General features: G+C 42.6%; 1 protein-coding gene across 1 annotated transcript in view; it reads right to left on the reverse strand.

Annotated features, from left to right (window-relative positions):
• Positions 1-21,739, reverse strand: part of LOC124619700 — a 139,605-nt gene that overhangs the window by 116,884 nt on the left and 982 nt on the right. The gene's annotated exons all lie outside the window — the stretch shown is intronic.

Here is a 21,739-nt window from a genome sequence, read left to right on the forward strand (position 1 = left end):
TGCACGCCAAGACCGTAGGATCCTACGCAGTGCCGTAGGGGACCGCACCGCCACTTCCCAGCAAATTAGGGACACTGTTGCTCCTGGGGTATCGGCGAGGACCATTCGCAACCGTCTCCATGAAGCTGGGCTACGGTCCCGCACACCGTTAGGCCGTCTTCCGCTCACGCCCCAACATCGTGCAGCCCGCCTCCAATGGTGTCGCGACAGGCGTGAATGGAGGGACGAATGGAGACGTGTCGTCTTCAGCGATGAGAGTCGCTTCTGCCTTGGTGCCAATGATGGTCGTATGCATGTTTGGCGCCGTGCAGGTGAGCGCCACAATCAGGACTGCATACGACCGAGGCACACAGGGCCAACACCCGGCATCATGGTGTGGGGAGCGATCTCCTACACTGGCCGTACACCACTGGTGATCGTCGAGGGGACACTGAATAGTGCACGGTACATCCAAACCGTCATCGAACCCATCGTTCTACCATTCCTAGACCGGCAAGGGAACTTGCTGTTCCAACAGGACAACGCACGTCCGCATGTATCCCGTGCCACCCAACGTGCTCTAGAAGGTGTAAGTCAACTACCCTGGCCAGCAAGATCTCCGGATCTGTCCCCCATTGAGCATGTTTGGGACTGGATGAAGCGTCGTCTCACGCGGTCTGCACGTCCAGCACGAACGCTGGTCCAACTGAGGCGCCAGGTGGAAATGGCATGGCAAGTCGTTCCACAGGACTACATCCAGCATCCCTACGATCGTCTCCATGGGAGAATAGCAGCCTGCATTGCTGCGAAAGGTGGATATACACTGTACTAGTGCCAACATTGTGCATGCTCTGTTGCCTGTGTCTATGTGCCTGTGGTTCTGTCAGTGTGATCATGTGATGTATCTGACCCCAGGAATGTGTCAATAAAGTTTCCCCTTCCTGGGACAATGAATTCACGGTGTTCTTATTTCAATTTCCAGGAGTGTATGAAAAAATATATGGGGAGAGATAAAGTTAAAATTAGAAAGCAAATGGAGATCTGGTGTGAAAAAAGGCGAAAAAGGGTTGGTTAGGGCTGGGCTATGTTAATCCTGTGGTGAACTTGTGTAGGTAGATAATGATGTGCATAAAGGTTAGGTGGTTGTGTTGCCGCCAAAACACGTTAAAGGGTGGAGAAATTCGGGAAAATTTCGAAAAAACTACGTGAGGATGTATTAAAAGGAGTGGTTTGGTGGTGGCAGATTATGGAAATGAAGCTAACAATTGTTTGATGAAGAAATAATGACGTTAAAACCTGTGGGAAGCGGCTAAAAATGATCGGTGATGTGAGAAAAACGGAAATGGAAATAAAGCAAAAGTTATTAAAACTGCCGAAAGGGTTGTTTAATAGCTAAAAGGAACTGTTTGTGGACTGGAAACGGTGGATTTTATAGCAGCAAAGCGGGAAAAAAAAAAATTATTTTTTTTTTTTTTTTTTTTTTTTTTTTTTTTTTTTTTTTTTTTTATGGTTTCGAAGTGATTTACGTATTATTATGTATTATTGAGTGTATATCGACGGGATAAAATTGTATACTGGATTACGGTAAAAAAGGGAGAAGGTGAATAGAAAGTGAAACTGCTGGCAAAAACAGAAGGAGGAAATAAGACGACAGTAAAGACTTCGAAATGTAACAGTGACAATAACAATAACGATAACAATAACAAACGTGATTGTTGGCTTCAAATTAATGATATGAATATAATAGAGGGAAACATTCCACGTGGGAAAAATATATCTAAAAAGAAAGATGATGAAACTTACCAAACAAAAGCGCTGGCAGGTCGATAGACACACAAACAAACACAAACATACACACAAAATTCTAGCTTTCGCAACCTATGGTTGCCTCGTCAGGAAAGAGGGAAGGAGAAGGAAAGACAAAAGGATATGGGTTTTAAGGGAGAGGGTAAGGAGTCATTCCAATCCCGGGAGCGGAAAGACTTACCTTAGGGGGAAAAAAGGACAGGTATACACTCGCACACACACACATATCCATCCACACATACACAGACACAAGCAGACATTTGTAAAGGCAAAGAGTTTGGGCAGAGATGTCAGTCGGGGCGGATGTACAGAGGCAGAGATGAAGTTGAAAGACAGGTGAGGTATGAGCGGCGGCAAATTGAAATTAGAAATTAGCGGAGATTGAGGCCTGGCGGATAGCGAGAAGAAAGGATATGCTGAAGGGCAAGTTCCCATCTCCGGAGTTCTGACAGGTTGGTGTTAGTGGGAAGTATCCAGATAACCCGGACGGTGTAACACTGTGCCAAGATGTGCTGGCCGTGCACCAAGGCATGTTTAGCCACAGGGTGATCCTCATTACCAACAAACACTGTCTGCCTGTGTCCATTCATGCGAATGGACAGTTTGTTGCTGGTCATTCCCACATAGAACGCTTCACAGTGTAGGCAGGTCAGTTGGTAAATCACGTGGGTGCTTTCACACGTGGCTCTGCCTTTGATCGTGTACACCTTCCGGGTTACAGGACTGGAATAGGTGGTGGTGGGAGGGTGCATGGGACAGGTTTTACACCGGGGGCGGTTACAGGGGTAGGAGCCAGAGGGTAGGGAAGGTGGTTTGGGGATTTCATAGGGATGAACTAAGAGGTTACGAAGGTTAGGTGGACGGCGGAAAGACACTCTTGGTGGAGTGGGGAGGATTTCATGAAGGATGGATCTCATTTCAGGGCAGGATTTGAGGAAGTCGTATCCCTGCTGGAGAGCCACATTCAGAATCTGATCCAGTCCCGGAAAGTATCCCGTCACAAGTGGGGCACTTTTGGGGTTCTTCTGTGGAAGGTTCCGGGTTTGAGGAGATGAGGATGTGGCTCTGGTTATTTGCTTCTGTACCAGGTCGGGAGGGTAGTTACGGGATGCAAAAGCTGTTTTCAGGTTGTTGGTGTAATGGTTCAAGGATTCCGGACTGGAGCAGATTCGTTTGCCACGAAGACCAAGGCTATAGGGAAGGGACCGTTTGATGTGGAATGGGTGGCAGCTGTCATAATGGAGGTACTGTTGCTTGTTGGTGGGTTTAATGTGGACGGACGTGTGAAGCTGGCCATTGGACAGGTGGAGGTCAACGTCAAGGAAAGATTGAGGATTTTTATAAAGGATAGGAGTTGATGGGCGTGTTGATTGGCTGAGTGGATGTGTAGGTGAAGGATTAGGTGGGTGAGGGCAATGGATTGCTCCTATCCTTTATAAAAATCCTCAATCTTTCCTCTCCCACATCCACACCTGTTGTTCAGAGCATCCTCCTACAGGCCAACCGCAAATTAGAACAGCATGCCACCCTCCACCTTAAAAAACTATCCAATCTCCTGGTTTCCCACCTCCGGAAAGGCAACTCACTCACCCTTCACAACCTTTCCAGCAAACCTCAACCTCCTCTCATTGCACACAAACCCAGTCTCTCCCATCTACTCAATCTCCCACTTCCAGCTCCACTCCCTCCAAAACCTCAAAATTCCAATCAACGCAATCTGGAACCACAACACCCCAATTCAGTAGTTAACCTTTCCTCCAAACCTCTCTCCCAATCCGAAACCTCTGTCCTATCCAAAGGCCTCACCTTCAGCCCCACTCCCAGATTTAACCAAACAGCCCTCGTCAAAGATTTACTGTCCTACACCCGTACTCTCTGCTGGAAATATCACTTTGCCACGAAGAAAAATGATCCTAATCCTACTCCTAATGATCCAATTCCCCAAGACACTATCCAAATTGAACCATGCCTGGAACAGTTCCGTCCTCCGTCACAGCGGGACCCACCTCCTCTTCCTCAAAATCACCCTCTCCTAACCTTCCAGGAATTTCTGACTTCCAGCCTTGCCTCTCAATCCTTCTTAAAAAACCTTAATCCTACTCCCAACATCACCACTGCTGAAGCCCAGGCTATCCGTGATCTGAAGGCTGACCGATCCATCGTCATTCTTCCGGCGGACAAGGGTTCCACAACTGTGGTACTTGATCGTCGGGAGTATGTGGCTGAGGGACTGCGTCAGCTTTCAGACAACACTACTTACAAAGTTTGCCAAGGCAATCCCATTCCTGATGTCCAGGCGGAGCTTCAAGGAATCCTCAGAACCTTAGGCCCCCTACAAAACCTTTCACCCGACTCCATCAACCTCCTGACCCCACCAACACCCCGCACCCCTACCTTCTACCTTCTTCCCAAAATTCACAAACCCAATCATCCCGGCCGTCCCATTGTAGCTGGTTACCAAGCCCCCACCGAACGCATCTCTGCCTACGTAGATCAACACCTTCAACCCATTACATGCAGTCTCCCATCCTTCATCAAAGACACCAACCACTTTCTCAAACGCCTGGAATCCCTACCCAGTCTGTTACCCCCGGAAACCATCCTTGTAACCATTGATGCCACTTCCTTATACACAAATATTCCGCATGTCCAGGGCCTCGCTGCGATGGAGCACTTCCTTTCACGCCGATCGCCTGCTGCCCTACCTAAAACCTCTTTCCTCATTACCTTAGCCAGCTTCATCCTGACCCACAACTTCTTCACTTTTGAAGGCCAGACATACCAACAATTAAAGGGAACAGCCATGGGTACCAGGATGGCCCCCTCGTATGCCAACCTATTCATGGGTCGCTTAGAGGAAGCCTTCCTGGTTACCCAGGCCTGCCAACCCGAAGTTTGGTACAGATTTATTGATGACATTTTCGTGATCTGGACTCACAGTGAAGAAGAACTCCAGAATTTCCTCTCCAATCTTAACTCCTTTGGTTCCATCAGATTCACCTGGTCCTACTCCAAATCCCATGCCACTTTCCTTGACGTTGACCTCCACCTGTCCAATGGCCAGCTTCACACGTCCGTCCACATTAAACCCACCAACAAGCAACAGTACCTCCATTATGACAGCTGCCACCCATTCCACATCAAACGGTCCCTTCCCTACAGCCTTGGTCTTCGTGGCAAACGAATCTGCTCCAGTCCGGAATCCTTGAACCATTACACCAACAACCTGAAAACAGCTTTTGCATCCCGTAACTACCCTCCCGACCTGGTACAGAAGCAAATAACCAGAGCCACATCCTCATCTCCTCAAACCCGGAACCTTCCACAGAAGAACCCCAAAAGTGCCCCACTTGTGACGGGATACTTTCCGGGACTGGATCAGATTCTGAATGTGGCTCTCCAGCAGGGATACGACTTCCTCAAATCCTGCCCTGAAATGAGATCCATCCTTCATGAAATCCTCCCCACTCCACCAAGAGTGTCTTTCCGCCGTCCACCTAACCTTCGTAACCTCTTAGTTCATCCCTATGAAATCCCCAAACCACCTTCCCTACCCTCTGGCTCCTACCCCTGTAACCGCCCCCGGTGTAAAACCTGTCCCATGCACCCTCCCACCACCACCTATTCCAGTCCTGTAACCCGGAAGGTGTACACGATCAAAGGCAGAGCCACGTGTGAAAGCACCCACGTGATTTACCAACTGACCTGCCTACACTGTGAAGCGTTCTATGTGGGAATGACCAGCAACAAACTGTCCATTCGCATGAATGGACACAGGCAGACAGTGTTTGTTGGTAATGAGGATCACCCTGTGGCTAAACATGCCTTGGTGCACGGCCAGCACATCTTGGCACAGTGTTACACCGTCCGGGTTATCTGGATACTTCCCACTAACACCAACCTGTCAGAACTCCGGAGATGGGAACTTGCCCTTCAGCATATCCTTTCTTCTCGCTATCCGCCAGGCCTCAATCTCCGCTAATTTCTAATTTCAATTTGCCGCCGCTCATACCTCACCTGTCTTTCAACTTCATCTCTGCCTCTGTACATCCGCCCCGACTGACATCTCTGCCCAAACTCTTTGCCTTTACAAATGTCTGCTTGTGTCTGTGTATGTGTGGATGGATATGTGTGTGTGTGCGAGTGTATACCTGTCCTTTTTTCCCCCTAAGGTAAGTCTTTCCGCTCCCGGGATTGGAATGACTCCTTACCCTCTCCCTTAAAACCCATATCCTTTTGTCTTTCCTTCTCCTTCCCTCTTTCCTGACGAGGCAACCATAGGTTGCGAAAGCTAGAATTTTGTGTGTATGTTTGTGTTTGTTTGTGTGTCTATCGACCTGCCAGCGCTTTTGTTTGGTAAGTTTCATCATCTTTCTTTTTAGATATATTTTTCCCACGTGGAATGTTTCCCTCTATTATATTCATATCATTAATTTGAAGCCAACAATCACGTTTGTTATTGTTATCGTTATTGTTATTGTCACTGTTACATTTCGAAGTCTTTACTGTCGTCTTATTTCCTCCTTCTGTTTTTGCCAGCAGTTTCACTTTCTATTCACCTTCTCCCTTTTTTACCGTAATCCAGTATACAATTTTATCCCGTCGATATACACTCAATAATACGTAATAATACGTAAATCACTTCGAAACCATAACAAAAAAAAAAAAAAAAAAAAAAAAATTTTTTTCCCGCTTTGCTGCTATAAAATCCACCGTTTCCAGTCCACAAACAGTTCCTTTTAGCTATTAAACAACCCTTTCGGCAGTTTTAATAACTTTTGCTTTATTTCCATTTCCGTTTTTCTCACATCACCGATCATTTTTAGCCGCTTCCCACAGGTTTTAACGTCATTATTTCTTCATCAAACAATTGTTAGCTTCATTTCCATAATCTGCCACCACCAAACCACTCCTTTTAATACATCCTCACGTAGTTTTTTCGAAATTTTCCCGAATTTCTCCACCCTTTCACGTGTTTTGGCGGCAACACAACCACCTAACCTTTATGCACATCATTATCTACCTACACAAGTTCACCACAGGATTAACATAGCCCAGCCCTAACCAACCCTTTTTCGCCTTTTTTCACACCAGATCTCCATTTGCTTTCTAATTTTACCTTTATCTCTCCCCATATATTTTTTCATATTTATTTTCATTTTCATTTCAGCCTCGTGTTCCACTTTCCACCTTCTAGTACCATGTCACCCTCACAACACCTTCACAACGACCCCATTAAGTTTTATTTACATTCCCTCCGCAAACATGCCTTCGCCCTAGCCAGATTACACTCCCATATTTTATTTTCTCAGGCTTGTCTGACATTTGGCATCACCCCCAAAGGCCTCACACTTAAAGTTCCCATCTCTGGCTGCAACCCTTCTTTCCATCAGTCCCTATACCAGTTCCAAACCAAACAATCCATTGCCCTCACCCACCTAATCCTTCACCTACACATCCACTCAGCCAATCAACACGCCCATCAACTCCTATCCTTTATAAAAATCCTCAATCTTTCCTCTGCCACATCCACACCTGTTGTTCAGAGCATCCTCCTACAGGCCAACCGCAAATTAGAACAGCATGCCACCCTCCACCTTAAAAAACTATCCAATCTCCTGGTTTCCCACCTCCGGAAAGGCAACTCACTCACCCTTCACAACCTTTCCAGCAAACCTCAACCTCCTCTCATTGCACACAAACCCAGTCTCTCCCATCTACTCAATCTCCCACTTCCAGCTCCACTCCCTCCAAAACCTCAAAATTCCAATCAACGCAATCTGGAACCACAACACCCCAATTCAGTAGTTAACCTTTCCTCCAAACCTCTCTCCCAATCCGAAACCTCTGTCCTATCCAAAGGCCTCACCTTCAGCCCCACTCCCAGATTTAACCAAACAGCCCTCGTCAAAGATTTACTGTCCTACACCCGTACTCTCTGCTGGAAATATCACTTTGCCACGAAGAAAAATGATCCTAATCCTACTCCTAATGATCCAATTCCCCAAGACACTATCCAAATTGAACCATGCCTGGAACAGTTCCGTCCTCCGTCACAGCGGGACCCACCTCCTCTTCCTCAAAATCACCCTCTCCTAACCTTCCAGGAATTTCTGACTTCCAGCCTTGCCTCTCAATCCTTCTTAAAAAACCTTAATCCTACTCCCAACATCACCACTGCTGAAGCCCAGGCTATCCGTGATCTGAAGGCTGACCGATCCATCGTCATTCTTCCGGCGGACAAGGGTTCCACAACTGTGGTACTTGATCGTCGGGAGTATGTGGCTGAGGGACTGCGTCAGCTTTCAGACAACACTACTTACAAAGTTTGCCAAGGCAATCCCATTCCTGATGTCCAGGCGGAGCTTCAAGGAATCCTCAGAACCTTAGGCCCCCTACAAAACCTTTCACCCGACTCCATCAACCTCCTGACCCCACCAACACCCCGCACCCCTACCTTCTACCTTTTTCCCAAAATTCACAAACCCAATCATCCCGGCCGTCCCATTGTAGCTGGTTACCAAGCCCCCACCGAACGCATCTCTGCCTACGTAGATCAACACCTTCAACCCATTACATGCAGTCTCCCATCCTTCATCAAAGACACCAACCACTTTCTCAAACGCCTGGAATCCCTACCCAGTCTGTTACCCCCGGAAACCATCCTTGTAACCATTGATGCCACTTCCTTATACACAAATATTCCGCATGTCCAGGGCCTCGCTGCGATGGAGCACTTCCTTTCACGCCGATCACCTGCCGCCCTACCTAAAACCTCTTTCCTCATTACCTTAGCCAGCTTCATCCTGACCCACAACTTCTTCACTTTTGAAGGCCAGACATACCAACAATTAAAGGGAACAGCCATGGGTACCAGGATGGCCCCCTCGTATGCCAACCTATTCATGGGTCGCTTAGAGGAAGCCTTCCTGGTTACCCAGGCCTGCCAACCCGAAGTTTGGTACAGATTTATTGATGACATTTTCGTGATCTGGACTCACAGTGAAGAAGAACTCCAGAATTTCCTCTCCAATCTTAACTCCTTTGGTTCCATCAGATTCACCTGGTCCTACTCCAAATCCCATGCCACTTTCCTTGACGTTGACCTCCACCTGTCCAATGGCCAGCTTCACACGTCCGTCCACATTAAACCCACCAACAAGCAACAGTACCTCCATTATGACAGCTGCCACCTATTCCACATCAAACGGTCCCTTCCCTACATCCTTGGTCTTCGTGGCAAACGAATCTGCTCCAGTCCGGAATCCTTGAACCATTACACCAACAACCTGAAAACAGCTTGTGCATCCCGTAACTACCCTCCCGACCTGGTACAGAAGCAAATAACCAGAGCCACATCCTCATCTCCTCAAACCCGGAACCTTCCACAGAAGAACCCCAAAAGTGCCCCACTTGTGACGGGATACTTTCCGGGACTGGATCAGATTCTGAATGTGGCTCTCCAGCAGGGATACGACTTCCTCAAATCCTGCCCTGAAATGAGATCCATCCTTCATGAAATCCTCCCCACTCCACCAAGAGTGTCTTTCCGCCGTCCACCTAACCTTCGTAACCTCTTAGTTCATCCCTATGAAATCCCCAAACCACCTTCCCTACCCTCTGGCTCCTACCCCTGTAACCGCCCCCGGTGTAAAACCTGTCCCATGCACCCTCCCACCACCACCTATTCCAGTCCTGTAACCCGGAAGGTGTACACGATCAAAGGCAGAGCCACGTGTGAAAGCACCCACGTGATTTACCAACTGACCTGCCTACACTGTGAAGCGTTCTATGTGGGAATGACCAGCAATAAACTGTCCATTCGCATGAATGGACACAGGCAGACAGTGTTTGTTCGTAATGAGGATCACCCTGTGGCTAAACATGCCTTGGTGCACGGCCAGCACATCTTGGCACAGTGTTACACCGTCCGGGTTATCTGGATACTTCCCACTAACACCAACCTGTCAGAACTCCGGAGATGGGAACTTGCCCTTCAGCATATCCTTTCTTCTCGCTATCCGCCAGGCCTCAATCTCCGCTAATTTCTAATTTCAATTTGCCGCCGCTCATACCTCACCTGTCTTTCAACTTCATCTCTGCCTCTGTACATCCGCCCCGACTGACATCTCTGCCCAAACTCTTTGCCTTTACAAATGTCTGCTTGTGTCTGTGTATGTGTGGATGGATATGTGTGTGTGTGCGAGTGTATACCTGTCCTTTTTTCCCCCTAAGGTAAGTCTTTCCGCTCCCGGGATTGGAATGACTCCTTACCCTCTCCCTTAAAACCCATATCCTTTTGTCTTTCCTTCTCCTTCCCTCTTTCCTGACGAGGCAACCATAGGTTGCGAAAGCTAGAATTTTGTGTGTATGTCTGTGTTTGTTTGTGTGTCTATCGACCTGCCAGCGCTTTTGTTTGGTAAGTTTCATCACCTTTCTTTTTAGATATATTTTTCCCACGTGGAATGTTTCCCTCTATTATATATATATATATATATATATATATATATATATATATATATATATATATATATATATATATATATAAAGATGATGTGACTTACCAAATGAAAGTGCTGGCAGGTCGACAGACACAAACAAACACAAACATACACACAAAATTCAAGCTTTCGCAACAAACTGTTGCCTCATCAGGAAAGAGGGAAGGAGAGGGAAAGACGAAAGGAAGTGGGTTTTAAGGGAGAGGGTAAGGAGTCATTCCAATCCCGGGAGCGGAAAGACTTACCTTAGGGGGAAAAAAGGACGGGTATACACTCGCACACACACACATATCCATCCACACATATGTGTATGTGTGGATGGATATGTGCGTGTGTGCGAGTGTATACCTGTCCTTTTTTCCCCCTAAGGTAAGTCTTTCCGCTCCCGGGATTGGAATGACTCCTTACCCTCTCCCTTAAAACCCACTTCCTTTCGTCTTTCCCTCTCCTTCCCTCTTTCCTGATGAGGCAACAGTTTGTTGCGAAAGCTTGAATTTTGTGTGTATGTTTGTGTTTGTTTGTGTGTCTATCGACCTGCCAGCGCTTTTGTTCGGTAAGTCACCTCATCTTTGTTTTTTTATATATATATATATATATATATATATATATATATATATATATATATATATATATATATATATGAGAGCATGACTACTGTTTGTATGATGAGTGGGAGTAAGCTAAAGAAGCGACACATTTGAAGAAGAAAGCATCTGCTTAGATTTCAGACTGGAAGGATTATTGACTAGAAAATTTATGTTGAAATGTATAAAGAAAATTTTTCTTTAAGATAAAAATGCGAAATTTTGCCTTCAGATGATGCGGCTACACCCAAATCTAATCATGGAGAGATGAAGTATTAATTCAAAAACAATGTGACTGGCTCCAGGTTTCTTCCTCATGGTAAAATAATGTATTAATTCAGCAGAAACAATCAGTATGACTACCGTAAAATTAGATTACTGCATATCTTCTACAGGTCTCTTTAAGAATCTTCGAATTCTTACACTCACTCCACACTACATTTACTCCTTAATGGTTTCTGTTCCTGATAATAGAAATCAATTTAAGTTGAACTGTGATTTGCACAATAAATACAAGCCACAAAAATAATTTTCATGTAAATATCACTCCTCTTCTATGGATTAAAAAATCTCCCATCTAACATAAAGCAAACAACTGGGATCCATACCCGTTCCAAAGCAAATTCAAATCGTATGTCACTAGTTACTCTTTCTGTGATGACAGAAGCAGGGCACCACAATGATTCAGAATTCCGACATTTATCTACATCTACATCCATACTCCGCAAGCTACCTGACGGTGTGTGGCGGAGGGTACCCTGAGTACCTCTATCGGTTCTCCCTTCTATTCCAGTCTTGTATTGTTCATGGAAAGAAGGATTGTCGGTATGCTTATGTGGGCTCTAATCTCTCTGATTTTAGCCTCATGGTCTCTTCGTGAGATATTCATAGGAGGGAGCAATATACTGCTTGACTCTTCGGTGAAGGTATGTTCTCGAAACTTTAACAAAAGCCCGTACCGTGCTACTGAGCATCTCTCCTGCAGAGTCTTCCACTGGAGTTTATCTATCATCTCCGTAACACTTTCGCGATTACTATATGATCCTGTAACGAAGCGCACTGCTCTCCGTTGGACCTTCTCTATCTCTTCTATCAACCCTATCTGGTACGGATCCCACACTGCTGAGCAGTATTCAAGCAGTGGGCGAACAAGCGTACTGTAACCTACTTCCTTTGTTTTCGGATTGCATTTCCTTAGGATTCTTCCAATGAATCTCAGTCTGGCATCTGCTTTACCGACGATCAACTTTATATGATCACTCCATTTTAAATCACTCCTAATGCGCACTCCCAGATAATTTATGGAATTAACTGCTTCCAGTTGCTGACCTGCTATTTTGTAGCTAAATGATAAGGGATCTATCTTTCTATGTATTCACAGCACATTACACTTGTCTACATTGAGACTCAATTGCCATTCTCTGCACCATGCGTCAATTCGCTGCAGATCCTCCTGCATTTCAGTACAATTTTCCATTGTTACAACCTCTCGATACACCACAGCATCATCTGCAAAAAGCCTCAGTGAACTTCCGATGTCATCCACCAGGTCATTTATGTATATTGTGAATAGCAATGGTCCTATGACACTCCCCTGCGGCACACCTGAAATCACTCTTACTTCGGAAGACTTCTCTCCATTGAGAATGACATGCTGCGTTCTGTTACCTAGGAACTCCTCAATCCAATCACACAATTGGTCTGATAGTCCATATGCTCTTACTTTGTTCATTAAACGACTGTGGGGAACTGTATCAAACGCCTTGCGGAAGTCAACAAACACGGCATCTACCTGTGAACCCGTGTCTATGGCCCTCTGAGTCTCGTGGACGAATAGTGCGAGCTGGGTTTCACACGACTGTCTTTTTCGAAACCCATGCTGATTCCTACAGAGTAGATTTCTATTCTCCAGAAAAGTCATTATACTCGAACATAATACGTGTTCCAAAATTCTACAACTGATCGACGTTAGAGATATAGGTCTATAGTTCTGCACATCTGTTCGACGTCCCTTCTTGAAAACGGGGATGACCTGTGCCCTTTTCCAATCCTTTGGAACGCTACGCTCTTCCAGAGACCTACGGTACACCGCTGCAAGAAGGGGGGGCAAGTTCCTTCGTGTACTCTGTGTAAAATTGAACTGGTATCCCATCAGGTCCAGCGGCCTTTCCTCTTTTGAGCGATTTTAATTGTTTCTCTATCCATCTGTCGTCTATTTCGATATCTACCATTTTGTCATCTGTGCGACAATCTAGAGAAGGAACTACAGTGCAGTCTTCCTCTGTGAAACAGCTTTGGAAAAAGACATTAAGTATTTCGACCTTTAGTCTGTCATCCTCTGTTTCAGTACCATTTTGGTCACAGAGTGTCTGGACATTTTGTTTTGATCCACCTACTCCTTTGACATAAGACCAAAATTTCTTAGGATTTTCTGCCAAGTCAGTACATAGAACTTTACTTTCGAATTCATTGAACGCCTCTCACATAGCCCTCCTCACTCTACATTTCGCTTCGCATAATTTTTGTTTGTCTGCAAGGCTTTGGCTATGTTTATATTTGCTGTGAAGTTCCCTTTGCTTCCGCAGCAGTTCTCTAACTCGGTTGTTGTACCACGGTGGCTCTTTTCCATCTCTTACAATCTGGCTTGGCACATACTCATCTAATGCATATTGTACAATGGCTTTGAACTTTGTCCACTGATCCTCAACACTATCTGTACTTGAGACAAAACTTTTGTGTTGAGCCGTCAGGTACTCTGTAATCTGCTTTTTGTCACTTTTGCTAAACAGAAAAATCTTCCTACCTTTTTTAATATTTATATTTATGGCTGAAATCATCGATGCCGTAACTGCTTTATGATTGCTGATTCCCTGTTCCGCGTTAACTGTTTCAAATAGTTCGGGTCTGTTTGTCACCAGAAGGTCTAAGATGTTATCGCCACGAGTCGGTTCTCTGTTTAACTGCTCAAGGTAGTTTTCAGATAAAGCACTTTAAAAAATTTCACTGGATTCTTTGTCCCTGCCACCCGTTATGAACGTTTGAATCTCCCAGTCTATATCCAGCAAATTAAAATCTCCACCCAGAACTATAACATGGTGGGGAAATCTACTCGAAATATTTTCCAAATTATCCTTCAGGTGCTCAGCCACAACATCTGCTGAGCCAGGGGTCCTATAGAGACATCCAATTACCATGTCTGAGCCTGCCTTAACCGTGACCTTCACCCAAATCATTTCACATTTCATCCTGCAAGCAGTGCCTATGAGATGCCACTTTCCAGCAACAGAGACTTTAGCGCCAATGACAGTTGTAATCATGCACAGAATAGTGGGTAAGCTTTAAAAGGTGAAGTACTCCACGAAGATTTCCCTGCCGTGTTCACCTCTTCCGCTATCGACAGCTTACTGTATTCACTTGCCTATCTACATAAATGACTGGGCATTAGTATTGCAACACCATGAGACAGATTGCAACAAAGGCTAAATGTGCAAGAACTGTACTACGTACCTGGATATGCAAATTATTAGTATTTTAACACAACTGCAACAAGTAGATAGGAGTAACACCCTATATGTTCTGTATATAACAAAAGATTAGACAGTGAGTTCCCCATTCATAAATCACAACTGAATGTTGATTTTTTTTTCTTCAGAGATCATGTTTGCCTTGTGTTACAAGGAGAAACATTTATTAGCATGTGTCAGAATTTGACAACAGCAGGATGGTGGTCTATTGAGACTGTGGTTTACTGTTTCACAATATTGGTGATCCCATGACTGTCATGCAAATGGAATCAGTGGGTTCAGGGGCACCATACCCAATGCTACACAGGATCTCAACGGCCTCAACAAGACTAGCAAACAAGAGGACATATAAATTATTCATTCATCTGTGCAGGATCATTCCATCAAACCACGTACCTTGAGTTAGAAATAGACTTGACTGTAGCGAGATAAACAAATACACTGACAGAGTAAAGACATCTGAAGCACCAGAGAATGCCAACGTAGTGACCACTGTTGGAGCTTCCCTCAACGTGGCAGCACAGAAAGGCACTCAGACAGTAGCACACCCATGAACAACACTGGATACAGGAACAGCACCATGCCTTCTTTCCAATTGAGAGCCAGTTCTGCACACAACATTGTGATGGATGCATCCACGTGTGGAATCTCTGAGGTGAATCGACATTGCCAGATTGCGTTCAGCATTATCATAAGGTCCCAGAATCTAGCATGATGGCATTGGGTGTTACTGGGATCCCTGCGTTGAAGCAGCATTGTGTGATGTACCCATATTCACCATCGAAGCACAATTTGGCACTGCTATTGTTTAAAAAAAAGCTGTACCATGACTTTACACCTTCTACAAATTATGTAAATATCTATATTCAAGAATCAAAATGTTGTGTTGGATACATGCCAAGTAATGCTGTTTAATGCAAGCCACATGACAAATAGTGGGGTATTGTAAACAGGACTTGTATTTACACATCTTCGTAACTATTTTCTTTGTAAAGTATCAATGAGATCATGTAAATTATAAACAAACAAGCAGCTACTTAATGTAACCAAGAAAGCAGCACATTTGTCTAAAGTAACAGCTTTCTTTCTAATTTACTTGGTTAAACTTAGTTGGCATATGCAATACAGCATAGAGATTAAATTTCAATTTTTTGTTCGACTTTAGTTAATGTATATCTTGACTTGTTCCAAAGCCTTGAAGGTTCTCCAACTTGAAAGAATCTACAGAACTCTACAATGAATAAATGAAAGAATAAATGAGTGTATGGACCAATGAGGGATCTTATAACTTACTAATTTTGCCAAGACTTCCAGCAGCCCCTGTAAAATGAGTATTACTGCTCAAGAACACACCGGCACCTCTCTCAACAATTTTCACTCGCCTCATATCTCTAGAACATTGTTATTAAATTCCTATTACACACACCTTGTCAGTTAAAACTATTCTTGTGCAAATTCAACCCCCTTCAGGCCTCAATTGCCATTTACTCAGTCAAAAATATGTTAAACAAATGCACTCATAAGGAAAGGTCTATGGACTTATTCATACTGTTTTGGCATTTCATGTATAGAAAAAATTGCTCACAAAAATGTATTTACTTCAAAACAGACCAAGCTAGAACATCCCATTTTTCTCTTATTATGCCTGTACTAATAATTATTTTCTTCTTTTTTTACTCATTTTTAACTTTTTATTAAAGTATCTGTTAAATACTTGTATAATATGTACTTTAATTCATTATTCTTTTTTGCTCAAATTGTGTTCATTATAAGTTACTAACAACTGAAATCTTTACTACAGCATGTGATAGGGAACTTTGACTAAGCTAATCAGTGAGATTAGATATGTTGACACCACTCATTAGAAAGACCGACATCCAGACTTTATAGTAACATTCTTTGGTTTCCCTGAAACTATTTAACTTCAGAGATAACTATAATCAAAATTTGAATACATCCAAAAAAAGGATTTAAAAAAAGGATTCCTTCATCATCTGCATTTTTCTAAACTACTTCATATTTTGCAACCCGAATTAACATCTAACATATAACTCATCCAAATCGGAAAAATCTAATGTAGCCATTTTGCAATGTGAAATGTAGTCTACGAAACTACAATGTATCCTTACACCAGTCTATATAAGACCAACCATCACCTCAAAACAGTCAGTCCCAGGTAAGCTAGTACACGAGCAACATCTCTGTTGGTATCTGCAATAATGTTATAAAGTCTGACTGGCAAGCAATGATGCAATAAAATCTGTGCATCAAATTCTTAACATCACATGATTTTTTATTTTGTATCTTTGTGAATCTCTTTGGTCAAATTTCAGTTTGCACCTTTGACCATAGATACTAATAGACCAGGCAAACAGTGCAGCAGCTATACACTTGCCATAGTTGCAATGTAGAATCAAAATGCCTATTGAGTGCAGTTATCTTAACACTACCGGCCACAATTCAGTTCTCTCATCTACACCTACCATTTGTCCTGTCTTTCTCAATGATAACAGAAAGTGTTGGGGGAAGTGAGGAACCAAGCTCTGCCCAACACATAATGAGATGAACATAAATATGGAAACACCAAAAACATGATGCGTTATCATGCCTAATGTGGTGTAAGAAACCTGTCGGCATTCAAAACAGCTGCTAGTCATCTCAGAATAGATAAATACAGGTCTGTATTTTTTTCAAAGGAAACTTATACCATTTTTCCTGCTCAGACACAATAATGGAGATGGATAGCAATCATGCACCCATCTCTCCAAAGCAGACCACACATGCTCTGTATTATTGAGATCTTACAGGCTGTGGTGGCCTGGGGAGTTGCAACAATTCGTCCTCATGCTCACAAAACCAATCTGGGATGATGCAAGCTGTGCTAATTGGGGCTCTGTTATCTTGGAACACGGCATCACCATTGGGGAACAAACACTGTATAATGAGAGCAACCAAAATGGCCACCTGCTAAAATGATCAACCAAAATGGCCACATAATCCTTGGTGGTATTGTGGCCTTTCAGAGTAACCAAACCAAGGGGCTATGGAATATCACAATATGGCTGGCCAAATCGTCATGGAACCTCCATCATAACTCAGTCCTGAAATGCAAACTTGGCCAAAATTTGGGAACAGCGTGAAACAAGACTAACAGGACTCATCTGACCCAATGACTTTCTTCTGTTGCTCCATATTGCAAGTTTTATGGTTTCAGCACCACATTTTTCTGTTACACACATTTGCATCACTGACGAGTGATTTTGGAATTCCAGCTTGCCCGGCAATTCCCTGATTATTGAGCTCCCTTTATGGTGTGGTTTTGGGAAGGTTTGTGAGTGTGACATTTAGTTCTGCAATGACTTTTGCACCTGCTGTCCTCTTATTTTTGTCACATTCCTCTTTAATGATCCTCTGTCATGATCACTCAACATCAAGATCACGCAACACTAACTTTCATCCGTGTTGTGACTTAGCAGACAATGATTTTCCACTTTCCCTGTATGTGGTAAATTTTTGATGCAGTGCCTCTTGAAACATGAAATATGTTGGCTCCCTTGGCTATGGTAGGTCCCACCCTACGAGCACCAATGGTACACCCATGTTTGAATTTACTTAGCTCTAACATAATGCATATACAATTACATAGAATACTGTTCTCATCAAAACACACACCTGAAAAGTATTGAGGACACTGCACAGATGCCATTCATGATCAAATACAACAGTGAAACCTGTAGACTTAGCCAGTATCTGCATTTCTCGTGGTGTTTCCATATTTTGTCCATTGCCTGTAGGCCTACTGTAGGAAGAGTAGTGGTATGGGGAGAATAAGTGCTGACACGAGACATTGACTAGTTAAATGCTACTCAGGGCAGTGTTAGATCACTAAGATTGGCAGAGGTCAGATTCAAATCACTAGAGCCACCATGTCTTCTGATTTTTACCAGTTCGGAAGTAGGAAGCAAAGTGATCAAGAAAAATCGATCAAGTAGTAAATACAGTGTTAGATTTTGGTAGATTTGTTACCAGTGGGTTTAAAATACATGCAAGTATTATGTAGATGCTTCACGGACTAGAATGGGAATTCCTGGAGGGAAGCCAACCTTTTCAAGGGACACTGTTGAGAAAATTTAGAGAACCAGCATCTGAAGTTGACTGCAGAATGATTCTACTGCAATCAACATATGTTTCACATAAAGACCATGAATATAAGATACAAGAAATTAGGGCTCATACAGAGCCATACAGACATTAATTTTTCCCTTGGTCTATTTGCGAGTCGAAGAGGAAAGGAAATGACTAGTAGCGGTAAAGGATACCTTACATCAAGCATCTCATAGTGGCTTGCGTGTATGTAGATGTAGACAGTGTTCATCACTATCTCTCGTATGTAACAGGAGTTGCACCCCAAAAGAGTGGGTTGATTTTATGTTTTTCAGACTTTGCTGCTAAATTGCACATCTTCCGACATTCCATAGACGCCATCATACCAGGCTAATGCGGGGGCTATGCCTACAAATAGGCCATGGATTAAATAATAACCCTTTGCTTTTTGGTGCACCAATAGCAGCTGTGTTTGCAGAATAAGTTATTGCGTTCAGTACGTTTATGCAAAGCGCAAAATTCTTCTGATGTAACATAATAATCTTATGATTTTTCTTAGCAATGGAACACAGCCTGATAACAATGGCTGACCTGTCCTCTTAACTCACTGTTTGTCATAACTCATTATTTGTCAAATGAAGTAAATTGATATATTGCATCCCTATTATTGATTGCTGAGTTACTGTTTTCATTGTGGTTTTAATTCTAGCATTTAATAGTTCCACATTTCATTATTCTATTTCGTTTTTCTTCAGCACATTCCTTATGACATACGACATTGCATCACTGTCACCCTGTCAAACTGAATAGCAATCAAATAAATAAAAATATAGAATACCTTGTCCTGTTTAATACACTCACGGTGGAGATGCTCCTAATTACCTACCATATGGGATCCCATAGTGTGGTCCTTTTCTTGTGCTAGCACCAGATTTGGAACCAAAAGGGCCTTGAGAAAAAGGCAACTCACTTTGTGGAACAAGTTTCGTGCAACTAGTTTTGAATCAGTGTAGACACAATGACACAAGTGTATACTTCATTGTTTTGTAATTTTGTGACTCGAACTCTCTTTCTATTACACAAGCTGAGACACATTATCAGTAAAAATCTGCTAATCTCCACATACTGAGCTTTTTTAAATTCACAACTGCAATATGGGGTACTTCTTTGGGGTAACTCATTGGGTTCAAGTACCATCTTCAAGTGGCAAAAGAAAGCAGTTAGTTGCATTTTAGGACTAGCACCAAGACAAAGTTGCAAAAATCATTTTAAAGAGCTAAAGATAATGACACTACTTAGTAGATCTGATGTGGATGTTCATAATACTCAAAATAATAGTAACACAGACCTACCATACACAAGGCTGACATTAACACAAAAGTACCATAAACACCTTAGCTTGAAATTTTATAACAAACTCTCAAAGGCTATGAGCAAACTACCGATGAATAACTTAAAGCAAACAATAGAAGCGTGGCTCAAATGTACGCCATATTACTCACTTGATGAGTTTCTAAACAGTGACACAAACGAGACATGCTACATGAAACAAAAAACTGCCGTATGAATTATAGCTATATGTTTGTGACAGTAATGTACCAACAATGACTTTTTACATGGATACGTAAGATGTACCATAAATATATCTTGATACTATTGTATATTTAACTGTTATGATGTATTATTATTATTCTTTCTTTTCTTAGACGTTATGTCTGGTCAAAAATGGAAAGTGACGCGGACCTTGATCAAGCGTCACTTCCTTTTAACTGTACAGTATATGTTACATTGCATTTAGGAACTTTCGGGTAATTGAACATGTACCAATAATTACAGATTTCTGTAGTTGTATATATAAGTTTGGATGTAGCTGTATTGCGTTGATGTACTGGTGGATATTGTGTGGTATGACTCCTGTAGTTGATAGTATAATTGGTATAATGTCAACTTTATCCTGATGCCACATGTCCTTGACTTCCTCAGCCAGTTGGATGTATTTTTCAATATTTTCTCCTGTTTTCTTCCGTATATTTATTGTATTGGGTATGGATATTTCGATTAGTTGTGTTAATTTCTTCTTTTTATTGGTGAGTATGATGTCAGGTTTGTTATGTGGTGTTGTTTTATCTGTTATAATGATTCTGTTCCAGTATAATTTGTATTCATCATTCTCCAGTACATTTTGTGGTGCATACTTGTATGTGGGAACATGTTGTTTTATTAGTTTATGTTGTATGGCAAGTTGTTGACGTATTATTTTTGCTACATTGTCATGTCTTCTGGTGTATTCTGTATTTTCTAGTATTGTACATCCGCTTGTGATGTGATCTACTGTCTCTATTTGTTGTTTGCAAAGTCTGCATTTATCTGTTGTGGTGTTGGGATATTTAATAATATGCTTCCTGTAATATCTGGTGTTTATTGTTTGATCCTGTATTGCAATCATGAATCCTTCTGTCTCACTGTATATATTGCCTTTTGTTAGCCATGTGTTGGATGCGTCTTGATCAATATGTGGCTGTGTTAGATGATACGGGTGCTTGCCATGTAGTGTTTTCTTTCTCCAATTTACTTTCTTCGTATCTGTTGATGTTATGTGATCTAAAGGGTTGTAGGAGTGGTTATGAAATTGCAGTGGTGTAGCCAATGTATTTATTATTATTATTATTATTATTATTATTATTACTGTGGATGAATAATTGTTGTATTATCAATATTACTTTAGCATGCATATCTGCTTGCCCTGCATAGGCACAATTGTGTACAATAATAATTACTGTGATTTTTAAAAAAATTTATTGAACACACTGACGATACCAATTGTATGGAAAACATACTGAAAGGCAAATAAAGATTCTATTATGTTCTATTCTATACATTTTCAGTCAATCAGTAATATTCTTACAAATAATGAAGCACTATCTGTAAAACTACATGGTGTCCAGCTCGTTAATCAGTGAAAATGGAGTTAATTTACAGGTAAATTAATCAAGAAAGTCAGTTCAGTATCTTTTGAAATCAGAAGTATCTTTCAGATAGTCACACTTCTTGCAGACGTCTCTCTAGGGATCCAGTAACTTTCGTATCACTTTCCAGTAGGTGTATATCTTAATGTTTCAGTTTAATTGTTAGTAACAAGCATTTTATAGTACAGACACATAATTTTCACTTCGATTTTGCCTCCTTATGAGGGCTTCAGATGGAGTTCTGTATTCTTGTTCAAAGGCTTTCAACAAACTTC

Source organism: Schistocerca americana, chromosome 6 (assembly GCF_021461395.2).
Source record: "Schistocerca americana isolate TAMUIC-IGC-003095 chromosome 6, iqSchAmer2.1, whole genome shotgun sequence".
Taxonomy (NCBI): domain Eukaryota; kingdom Metazoa; phylum Arthropoda; class Insecta; order Orthoptera; family Acrididae; genus Schistocerca; species Schistocerca americana.